A 12,696-nucleotide genomic window follows, 5' to 3' on the forward strand; every position below is an offset into this window, starting at 1 on the left:
AAAAGAAGTTGGGTTCAGTTCTGCTTAGAAGAGTTTTGTTTTATGTTTCTTCTTTATGGTTAATAACTGATCATTCTAGTGATAAAAGTAAGCGTAGTGGTTCAGAACTTGGACTCCAGCAACAGGAAGAATTGAATCCCAAGTTGTGCGATTTGGGCAAGTTCCTTAACCACTTCAAGCCTCAGATTCCACATTTACTATAATGAAAATATCTACCCTGAGCTGCAAGGGTTGTTGGTAGGTTTACAAGTGCTTATGAACTCAGCACTTGCCGTTGTGAGAATACTGAGTATTAAATAAGTGATAGCATTGTTTTTATTATAACTATTAGTTCCCATCTTAAGTTTTATCCTTTGATGATTGCATCCTGGCGTGTAATAAATATGGAAGAGAGAGCATTGAAAATAAAGAGTAACTATAACTATTACTTCCCAGCCCCTTCCCACCTGCCTACTCACACTTTGGCTTAGGAGAAACCATTAACATTAGTCAGTTATTACTGTGGACCATGGCCTTTAATGGGCACTTAAAGGGCATGTTATGGGGGCTGTTATGAGGATACAAAACCAGAAGGGCCCTTGTTTAGTGGGTGCCTCTGAACTCCCACTAGAACCACCGGAGTTTGAATCTCCCATCTTCCTGCTTACTAGAAACCTTGTGAGTGTGACACAGGAACATGGCTGAGGCACCCTTCACAACATGCTGCCCTATTTAGTGGTTTATTTACAAGCTTAAGGAGCGATGTTTGCTAAAACACAATGTATCCATAAATATGGATACAAAGTAGTTGTACATCTGAAAAAAAATTTTGACGACACTAGCCCTACTGTGCTTGTTCTGGATAATTGCTTCACACGAATGACGCTTCCTAGAAAACTTCATTATCAGCACCGACTATTTCCTTCTCAAAGATGGTATTTTTATTTTACATTATTATATTGCAGAAATTGTCATCATATATATTTTTAAAATTTCAGATGAATCAGGTAGTTGATAGAAAAATTTCTTGGTCATGTATAAGATGTGCAGAAGAAATGAGCACATGGCCAGTTAAATGAAGGCCCCAGTTGTTAAAATATTTGCTTAGCAATCCCAGAACCACCTCAACTCTCAAGTGATTTGCTTTGCCTTAAATAACATGCGTTTCACTGATTGGTCTGCAGGAGTGAGTCGCTCAACCAGTGAGTGAACCTAGCCAGCCACCTGTCCTCCGTATCTCAACGTGGGATTCTTTCTCAGTTCTGATATCAAGGCTGGCGGAAATTGTTATGAACTGATAAAAATATGTTTCTTTAAAAAGAGTGACCTGATTCCCCAAGTCAAATTTTAGTGCTAGAGACAGAAGTAAAGAGAAAGCAAAAGGTTTTTTGTTTTGTTTTGTTTTGTTTTTATGAAATGAACACTGAACTCATAAACTAATCAAAGAAAAGAATGCTGAACTCCATGACAACTTGGAGAGTATGTCCAAAATACATACACAAAAAGAAAGATTGAATCAGGAACCTGCTTTAATCAGTACAAATGCCTTACCAAATAAGGGAGAACAATTCAATCAAGGTGACACGCTGGTTGATTGTTACTTGAGTATATGCACAGCAGGACCAGAATTCTGTAGATATGGGATTAAGAAAAAAATGTCAAGTGTCTGTAAATTGAAGCAATAAGAAATGAAGTCAATAGTCTACAGAATTAATCTTTAACACAAGTAAAAATTGGTTGATAAACTTTGAGGAGTTTGTTTTTTCATAAATATGAAGTTAGGGGGAGAGCAGCAGCAGCTGACCACATTGTTACAAAGGAATTTTTCTTGAGAACGGAAAAGTCACAGAGGAGAAAGTTTAGAGTATGGAAAATGTCTTGAAAACAGATAAAGTTGGTCTATAATGCAAGAAAATGTCTTCAAGAAGATTTCACATGCAAGAATGAGAAGCAAGGGTCAGATTTCAGATAACCCTGGTAGACCAATGTGTATCTCATGGTAACCCAGCAAGCTTTAAGATTAAGTTACATTTATTCTCCCATAAAATCTCCAGGACATCGAGGTGCACGAAAACATTTCTTTGACTATATATAGTCAATCAAATGAAAATCCAGAAACGATGCAAGACTGGCTGCACTGTTTCTAATAATGTTGGTGCTCTAGTGGTATTCATAAATTTGCAATGTTTGAAAGTCTCAGCCTACGACCTTTGAAAATGTAAAGGGTCTACTGTATTTACTTTCAAATACATTTGTCATGTTGGAATGAAGAAAAATCTAGGCTTGCTTTCACATGGTGCCTAGCTTACATTTAATTGATTTCATTCTCAAGCTGCAGATATATTTAGGTAAGACTGTTTGGTACCCCTATTTGAACCAGATATGTTAAGCATAGTTTTCTGAAGCAGATACTCATTAACTTCTGGTCAAATTGAAATTTCATTTATAAATGTAAAATGCTTTCACTGATTCCATGATCTAAGTCAGTGGCAACAGGTAAAAATGTATTTTCAGTAACATTTTTACAATTTTACAAGTTACCTAATATTTATTTCCTAAAAGGAGTCCACAGATTTGTTTAAGGTGGCCACAATTTCTTCCCTGACCGCTACCCAAATTGTTATTAATTACTAGAATGTAATGGCATAAAAGGTGAGTCTTATGTCAAAGTTGACAGCCTTAGGGTATGAGTTCTACAGATTCAACTGCATAATAAACATTTACTCTATAAAGAGCGTGCTAATGTTTCATATAAATGAAAAGGAATCACATGGAGTGGGATATATGTTTTGAGAACCCTGAGTAAATGTTTTTCATACACATTTCAACAAGTTCTATCTTCTCATAGAGTTTGCTAGGTAACAATGATCTGATTTATTTCGTTGCCTCTGTGTGACTGACCACAAGGTGTCTATGTAGTGGTAAATAGACTTACTTAATTTTTTTTCAAATTCTTCCCAAATGGCACAAGTCACCTAGCAATAGATATATTTTTGATGAAAAATTTGTTTCCATAGTAACATGTTAACATTGTCACTCTTTGTGATGTTGTAGAATATGAAAGTGAATAGTTGAAGGCTACTTGAAATATAAAAAATTATAAATGAATAGGGGATAATTGAAACATGTTAAGGGTGGATAAAATGATTTGTCAAAAGTTGATCTCTGGAAGAATGACTCTGAAATCTTCTCTGTAGCTTCATTATTTGATGAGACATTACCTCAAAACCTTATGAGCATTACTGTAATGGAAGCATGATTGTACTACCTTGGCAATCATTACTGAATCTTATTTTTGTTGCTTTCTCCTCTATGGTTCTGTTTGTTGGGATAGATAGTTAGAAGGACTTTAAATGCCAGTAACAGATTCATTTTGTGTGTCTAGCATCATCAGGAAAGTATTGATTTTACCTGATGACTAATACGACATTCAAGGTAAAACTGTTTTCATCTTCCAAAAGAATTACTTACCTCTAGAAAATGATACAAATGATTGTTTTAGTGTACGTATGAATATGCTTTGAGAGCTTTTAAGATGTTGCTTCATTATATTCTAAACTCCTAGGAATAACGTCTCCCTTTTGAGTACTTCAGGATGATGTCATTTAGGTTCATCTTCATCTTTCAGTCTATGACTAGGATGAATGCTCCATGAGCACAGGGACTTGGTTCCACTTATTGCTGCAACTCCAGGGTCTGAAACAGTGCCTGGCACATAGGAGGAATGTGACTGAATGAAAGCTGCTTTGGGACTATACGATCATTACAGATGTAGAGTCTTTAATATCCCAGTTCCCGGCCAAAATGTACGATCCTTTATAAATGTCTATAAAAATTCTGGATTAGAATTTGCACAAGCTCTCAGTAATATCAAGAGTTAGAATCTGGGTTCTACCTTCAGCATTCTTCTGAAACACTTCTGACCATAGTGACAAATTAATAGCCAAATCCTTTGGCACAGCTTTGGTCCTCATTCTAATTGAACTCATTTCACCCATTGACAGTCTAGGTCATCCTTCCCATCTTAAAATTTCCATCATTTTTGTTCATTCTTTCCTGATTCTCCTCCTATTTTTGCAGCTTCTTGGTTGAGACCTTCTCCTCTGTAGGTCCCTGTAGGTGTAATTTCTAGATACCTATTTGTTTCTTTATTCTCCTCTCTTATTATAAACTTTATTTAAAGCATTTTATTAAGCACTATGTTTTCGACTGCCATCTCTAAGTTCTTGATTCTTTAATCTATACCTTAAGTCATCTTCTCTTTCTTAAGATACAAACCTATACTTTTATGCCAATATTCTGAAGGCATCTCAAATTTGATAAGTTTAAAATAAACTCATTCTCTTCCTCCCCAAACATGTTCTCACTCCTTTATTCCATATTCCAGTTGTTTGTAAATGTGTTGAGTGTTAACTGAAAACTGTTTCAGTGTGTTAGGCCAGAGGATGGAAAGAGTATGCATCTGATGTTCATTGTGGTGCCAACAAAACAAAATCTTTCCCAGTGAGTATAAGTTAACTTTTTCTTCAGTTTTTAAAATTGAAAACCTTTGGACTCTTTTATATGCTAATATTAGGATATCTGGGGTAAGAGGTGGAGTGACACTGCTCATAGGATCTCACTTCCAAACACAAACCTAGCAAAAAGAAGGAAGTAAACACAACAGCAAATAATCCCTTAGCAGCAAAGAACAGAAATGGCACATGTGAGAAGTATGTCTTTAAAAATTGACACCCAAGTATTAAAGAATGCATGAGTCAAGATAGACTAGGTTTGTGAGAGTAACCCCTAAATTTAAAAAATGTTCATTACATACTCACATAGTATCTTGCAAATTGGCTGATTCTCCCGGGCAGCTCTTCTCTACAAGTTGGTTTAGCATCGCAGGCTGCTTCAGTCTTGTAAACCTATATATCGACATGTGCTCTCTCAATTGCTGCAGCAGGAGAAGAAGGAACTGGATAATTGCGCAGCAGCAGCTCAATGCTTCCACCCAGAAGTGGCACGCACCATTTCTGCTAACATTTTATTGGTCAAATTAAGGCATGTGGACCTAGCTAACTACAAAGAAACGGAAACCACAATCTATCCATGTGCTCAGAAGTAGAGAACTGGATACAGAAAACAGTAGTAATATGTGCCACAATATAATTCCAATAAAAAAGCACAATCCTACTTCTACTTCTCCAGACGCATTCAGGAGGGAGAAGGAAGCATTCAGCAGGGAGAAAAGATAAAGCAAAATACCAAGTTCAGTAAATGATCAATAACATTCCCAGAATATTTGTTCTGGCATGGACGTCTTACTTCCCACCATGCTGAGCTAATAAATGAGGAAAAATTACAAGATCTCACCATTGTGTTTTCTGTAACTGAAAGGCAGATGAGGGAATGAGGAACAATCATGATCCAGAGCTATCAGGAAGACAAATGAGAAAATAAATATTGTAAGAATTGCTGAACGAGATGGTGACGCAGAGAGAAAGAACAGATAGGGCACCATAGATGATCTATTACCCACAGAGCAGCTAGTTCCCTGGCCAAAATCCATGAGATTTGCCTACCATTTTTGCCCCTTATCTGGGAGAGGGGTGGTAGCATGTTCTGGGCAGAAATTAGTATTACAGAATGGAGAAAAACAGCCTATGAGAATTTGTTCCAACAAGATATTAAGTCAATAATATCAGGTACATGAAACTGGCCTCACGCAGGGTTGGAGGAGAGCCATTTCGCCTACTTTCACTACTGCCTCTTCCCAAACCCTCTAGATCTGACTACTAGAAAGTAATAGATCCACCCAGAATTAGCAGAACAATTTTATGGCAACAAATTTGATAACTTACACGAAAAGGAGAAATTCCTTGAAAACACTATTTCCCAAAAAGAAATAAGAAATTAGCTCTACATCTTTTGAAGAAATTGACTGCATTACATATATTTTTGAATCCTACAAAGAAAACTCTAAGATTAGCTGATGTCAACTTTGAATTCTATCAGATATTTAAGGAAGAAACAATACCAATCTTACATAAATTCTTTCAGGAAACAGAGGTAAAGAAAACACTTCCTAAATTGTTTTATGAGGCCAACATAAAACAAAAACTTGATGAAGGCACTGCAAAAACATAAATTTACAGGTAAATATCCCTTACAAACATAGATCATAAAGTACCTAAGCAAATGTTAGCAAATTAAATCCAGCAATATACCAAAAGGATAATATAACATGATCAAATAGGATTTATCCTAAAATGTAAGATTGGTTTAACACATGAAAAGCGTATTAAGAGAAAAAAGGAGAAAAGCCATATAATCACGCTAGTAGATAGAGAAAAGGATTTGACAAAATTAAACACCCACCCATTTATTTTAAAAAAAAAAAAAAAGCCCACAAAACTAAATAACTAGGAATAGAAGAGAACTTCCTCAACCTGGTAAAGGTTATCTACAAGAAAATCTATGGCTAGCATCATACTTAATGGTGAAATATTTTACACTACCCCCTAAAATGGAGAATAAATCAAGAATAGGAAAGAAATGAGTAAAACTTTCTATTTTCAGGTGACACTATTGTTTATGTAGAAAATCAATTGTATTTCCATAAGCAAACAGCAAACAGTTGAAAACGAAACAAAATCGATTTGTAATAAAGTTGAAAGTATAAAAGTTAGGAATACATTTAACAAAAGATATTTAAAACCTTCTACACTAAAAAGTATAAAATACTATAAAAACTATAAAATAAAATGGAATTTAAAGACAACTCAAATAACTTGAGATATATATCATGCTCCTGGACCGGCAGATCAATATTGTTAAGATGTAGTTTATTAAATAGTATGGTACCAGTGTTAATTTCCTGGTTTTGATCATTGTACTATGGTGACGTAAAACGTTAGCATTAGGAGAAGCTGAGTTGAAAGGTATATGAGAACTCTTTCATAGGTTTGTGAATTGTCTATAACTTTCAAAAGTATTTCAAAATAGAGTTTTTAAAATGTCAGTTATCTCAATATTGATCTATAGATTCAATGTAGACCAATTATAATCCCAGTAGAAATTTTTGTAGTAATTAACAAGCTGATTCTAACATTTATATGACATGCAAAGGACTCATCCAAAGAAATTCTGAAAAAGGAACAGAGTTGAGGATTTACACTACCTGACTTCAAGGCTTGCTGTAAAGCTACAGTAAGCAAGACAGGGTGGCACTACGATAGGGTAAATGAATAGATGAATGGAACAGCAGAGAGAGCCCAGAAGTAGATCCACATTCATACAGTTATTTGTTTTTGATAAAGGCAACAAAGCAATCCAAAGGAGAAAGAAATGTATTTTCAGCAAATGCTGCTGAAATAACTGGTTACTCACACAGAAAAAAACAATGACCTCAAACCGTTACCCTATACTCAAACCCTTACCCTATACTATACACAAAAATAAATTTGAGATGGGCAAAGATCTAAACATAACAGCCAGAACTGTAAAATGTTTAAAGGAAAATCAAAGACTTCATGACTTGGAGGTAGGCAAAGACTTCTTAGGTAGAAAAAGCAATAACCACGAAAGAAATAACTGATAATTTAGACTTTATCAAACTAAAAAAACCTCCTTCTTATTGAGACACCATCAATAAAATAACTAATCCATTGACTGTGAGGAAATATTCATAAAATACATATCTGATAAAAAATAGTATCTGGGAAATAGAACCTCTACAAAACAAAAGTAAAGAGACAAACAACCCAACGAGAAATGGGCAAAACATGTGAACAGTTATACAAATTAGCCAATCAGCACTTGAACAAAGGCTGCACTTCATTAGCCACAGGGAACTGCAAACTAGCCCACAATAAAATACCAATACACACCCACCAGAATGGCCAAAATTGAAAAGACTGACAACCTCAAATATGGTGAGGAAGGAGAGAAACTGAAATTCTCAGATATTATGGGTAACAATGCCAATAACCAGTTGGGGAGAAAATCTGGCAGTTTCTTATAAAATTAAACCTACATATACTTGATGACCAGCAGTTCAACTCCCAGCAAATACTGTAGAGAAATGAAAACATTAATAAAAAACTTGTACAAGAATATTCATAGCAATTTAAAAAACTTGTACAAGAATATTCATAGCAATTTTATTCATAATAGTAAAATTGGAAAGAGCCCAGGTTTTTTTCAATAGGAGAATGGGTAAACTAGCTGTGGTATGTTCACACAACAGAATATTATGCAGCAGCAAAAAAGAGCAAAAGCAGTGCCACATATAAAATATGGATGAATCTAAAAAAATTATGTTCAGTTAAGGAAAACTTACATAAATGAGCATATATCATATGAGTCCAACTATGCGAAATTCTAGAACTGAAAAAGCTACTCTATGGAGGAAAATATTAGAAGAGTGGTTTCCACTGGGAGTTTAAAAGCAGGAATTGGGAAGACACATGGTGGAACTTTCTAGGGAGATGGTAATACTCTATTTTTGATAGTGTTTTGGGTTATGACGATGTGTGCATTTATCAAAATTCAGAGTATGAATACTTAAGATTTATGTATGTCACTGTATATAAATTTTACACCAAGAGAAAAACTGTAAACAAATTATTAAACCCTTGTTAATGAAACGTATAGTCAAATATTCAGAAATGATGTCTGCTATTTAATCTGAAATGCATCCAAAATAAGATAGATTACTGGATAGAGGAATGAGTAGAGAGATGAGTACGTGATAAAGCAAGTATAGCAATCTGCTATTAATTGCATCTCGGGAGTGTATAAATGGGTGTTTGCTGTAAAATTCTTTTCAACATTGCTGCATATTTAAATTTTTTCTTCAAAAATTTTCAGATTTAAAAGAATCAACTATCTATAGTTGGTTAATTTCAGTAACTGGTGACTCAAAATCATACTCTAATATTGTAAGTCAGTGTACTTTACAAAAACACTCTGACCAAGGAGAAGCAGATTAAGCAGAGGCTCAGAGAAGCTACTGAAAATTCCCTTCAATGAAGAGTGACAATCATTAGCTAGATACAGGATATCAAAAGAGAGTTCAAAGTGAGCTACCAGAAAATTCCTCTCCCTCCTCCCTCTTCCTCCACTTTGTATTTACACTGACAAGTAGACCTTCTGTTCAGACCAAAATGGGCAGTCAGGATGGGAATATTAATTCATTAGAACGGCAGTATCTGGGGGGAAAAAAACGGACCGTGCTGCCAGCACCCATTGTCAGTGTGTACAATTGTTAAAAACACCATGATAATAAAGAAGTAGGATATGATGGTTCCCCAGAGTTAAATGATCCAGAGTGATAGAGAAGGGGGCAATCTTATCTTCGACAGCCCTTTGACGCTTCCCTCCTGGCTTTTCGCTCTTACTCTCTACCCTACTAACAAAACTTATTTTCCTGATTAAGTTAAAAAATTTATTCCTGGGACTACGTAAATGTAAATTACTATTAATAGCTTTAAAGTATCTGCCTTTCCAGAAGTATTTAACACAATTCAAAGACTATGGGTAAAAGAAGACTTAGTATGAGTAGACGAGGTCTTTTTTTTTTTGCTTTTGCCATTTAATCATATATGTCTGGTGACCTGCTTAGTTCATGGATCAGGCTAGAGTTCAGAGAGATGTGAGGAAATTTCAAATTTCCCATTGTTCCACATATTCCAAATAAAAACATATGTGGCAAGATTTCTCCATGATTGAGCAATAAACACAAGGAGAGACTGTAATGGAAGCTCAGAAGAAGTTGCCCTGGGAATGAGGAGAACCGAGTTCTAGAATCAATCAACCGTAAATCTTCAGCAAATCACTGAATTCCTTGGAGTCTCTGATTTTCTGAGGCCTCAAACACTTTGGCATACAGGGAATTGAGGGTCTACACCCTGGAGGGTGGGAGCCATAGAACAGAGTTTATTATAGAAGGAGCAGATGCTCCTACTAGAAATTTGAATAATTGCATAGAAGAAGTAACTAACAGAATCAGTGGTCTCTTTAGAAAAACAACAACAATAAAATGTTATAATGTACTGTGGTATATTAACAATAACACCAAGTAAGCAATGAAACTAATAGAAATTGTATAAAACAAGGTGCATGCGGACATTTCTTTTTCCACTGTGCAAATTACTTTCCACAAATAAAGTGGATTTGTTTAATCCACTGGATACTGGACCCTTAACTTAGTAACTTACTGTTGAACACTCAGTTAGGCTTGGTTTTTAGCCTACAGACCGTCTTACCCTCCCACTTTAAGAGCCCAACTCAAGTTCATCTAAACTGCACAAACGTTTCAAGAGAAGTCACCGCCTTACCGCTGGGGCACAGAGTTGATAAGTGTTCTGCAAAGGCAACCATCTCAGGTCCAAGTCTCTGAAGAGTGATCATTTATTTGAGTCATGTCTGCTGGAATCTGTGATTCAGCTATGGTTAAGGGAAGCTGAGCGGTCAACCAACATGCTTACCCCCATTAAGTCTTTGAACCAGCATCTTGATTTATTACAGAAATTTACTTAGAGAAGTTAGACAAATCATAAATAACTTCAATGCTTTCCTTTAAACTACTTAGCAATCTAATTCAGTAATAATTTATGATACATTTTTAACTAACCATAATATAAACATAAGGAAAGTAATTCTCTTATACCTTTGGCTTGTTAGAAAGTCATTCTGTTTTCTACTCTGTCTCAAACTTGCTGTATTCAATTGATTTATGGAACCTAATCTTTACAGTCAAAGAAAAGAAAAAGAAACAAAACACCAGAGGAGGATTTGTTAGTGGGATTATGGAACTTCCTTTTGCTCCAAAAACGAATTCTTGCTGAAGCCTGGTCTAATGTGATGATTAATTTTACAGAGTTGTCCCTGACCGATGTCACTATAGCAATGAAAATAAACTATGAGACTAGGATTCAGCCAGAGGGGAAAAGTTCATTAAGAAATAAAAGTAGGGGCAAAATTGCTCATTAAAGTGGCTAACCAGGGTTGTTTTATGAGAAGATGGGTTAAAAAAAATAATAGAGGGTTGCAATGTATTTTAAAGAGATGAATTCAAACATGACTCATAGATTCCGGTTTCAATAGAATTCTGTGGACTCGAACAGTTTAGCTCCGTGGAAAAAAGGATAGTTAGTGGACCCTATTATAATATTTAAAGTATTCTAACATGAAACCTGACTTGCCCACAACTGCAAGAAGTATACCATTAACTTCAGGATCATGAAGAAAAAAATAGAGCATAATTATTTTCTTAGCCTTGGGTCTGGTTCAAGGAGAAGAAATTCCCACTCAAGATGTTTCTCTCTAAATGTGAATGCAAAGAAATTTTTTTAGAAAATTGGAAACCATTTTTAGCAGCTTCTAGCACTTCAATGAGCTTCCGAAGGGATTGCTTTAAGAATCTTTTGGTCCATAGTCAACACACCTAAGAGATGGGTGTTCCACTTAGCACAAGGAGAGAGAAATTCTAAAGTTGATCCTTAAAGATAGTGCCATATCTTCCAAGTAGATAGACAGATATAGATATCCTAGATTTTGAAGGCTGAATAGATACCTAAAGCATGTATGATATGTTAGATCCTGTTTCCCAAAGGGAAAACATTTCCATTATTTTTTCTTATAGAAAACCATTTAGTCCATTTCAAAATGTGAGTCAAAGCTGTGTATCTCATTATAGTGTCCCTTAATGAGGACAACAATGGATCTGAGTATAGCTACTTTCCCCCAAAATGCAATCTGATATTTGGGAGGGTTTTCGATGGAGAAGCCAAGAGTCTGAGGAATCTGATATTTACAATAATGGTCCAGATTAGCCAATCTAGCCAGTTTGGAAATAAATCGCCTATTCACTCAAGTATTTTTGTTTGCTCATCCTAAACCCAGAATTGTGCTAGATTACAGGAAACTTTCTGTCCCAGAAGTTTATGACATAGCAAAGATGTAGAAGGGGAAAAAAGTCAGTATTTCACAATTAGTAAAGAAAACAATAAAGTTTTACTTTTGCAGCACAGACATTAAGTTTGGAAAGGAATTTTGGTGTTCCATAGGACATTTGGGAAGACTTCATGTATAAAGTAAGACTGAAATGGGACTTTTTTTTAAAATTGCTGTGCTGTATTTCTTTTTCTTTTTTTAAAGACTGGCACCTGAGCTAACATCTGTTGCCAAGCTGCTGCTTCCCACCCCCCCTCCCCCCTTCTCTCCAAAGCCTCCCAGCACATAGTTGTGTATTCTAGTTGTAGGTCCTTCTGGTTGTGGCATGTGGGATGCTGCCTCAGCATGGCCTGATGAGTGGGGCCATGTCCACGGCTAGGTTCCTAACCGGCGAAACCCTGGGCCGCCAAAGCGGAGTGTGCGAATTTAGCCACTTGGTGACGGGGCCAGCCCCTGAAATGGGACTTTTAATGTTAGCTGGGCAATAGTAGCAAGAGAAAAATTCAGAAAGCTTCTGGTTTGGGGGTAGTCCTGGTCCATAGCAAGAGCTATGTTTTTTGAATAAAAATTCTATGTTAGTGAGCAACCTGGACAAACACAGAAGCAGATCAGAGTGAATAGTCTGAGTAAAGTGAATTAGATACATGCAACTAATGAGATAAAGTTAACCAGCTAATGACCAATTCACCATAGTGGTCATTTATTAAGTGCTTACTACGTGCAAGACACTATATTACAAATAACACGAGCATTGAATCATTTAATTTTCATAAAAAC

This window comes from Equus przewalskii, chromosome 17 (assembly GCF_037783145.1).
Source record: "Equus przewalskii isolate Varuska chromosome 17, EquPr2, whole genome shotgun sequence".
NCBI classification, from domain to species: domain Eukaryota; kingdom Metazoa; phylum Chordata; class Mammalia; order Perissodactyla; family Equidae; genus Equus; species Equus przewalskii.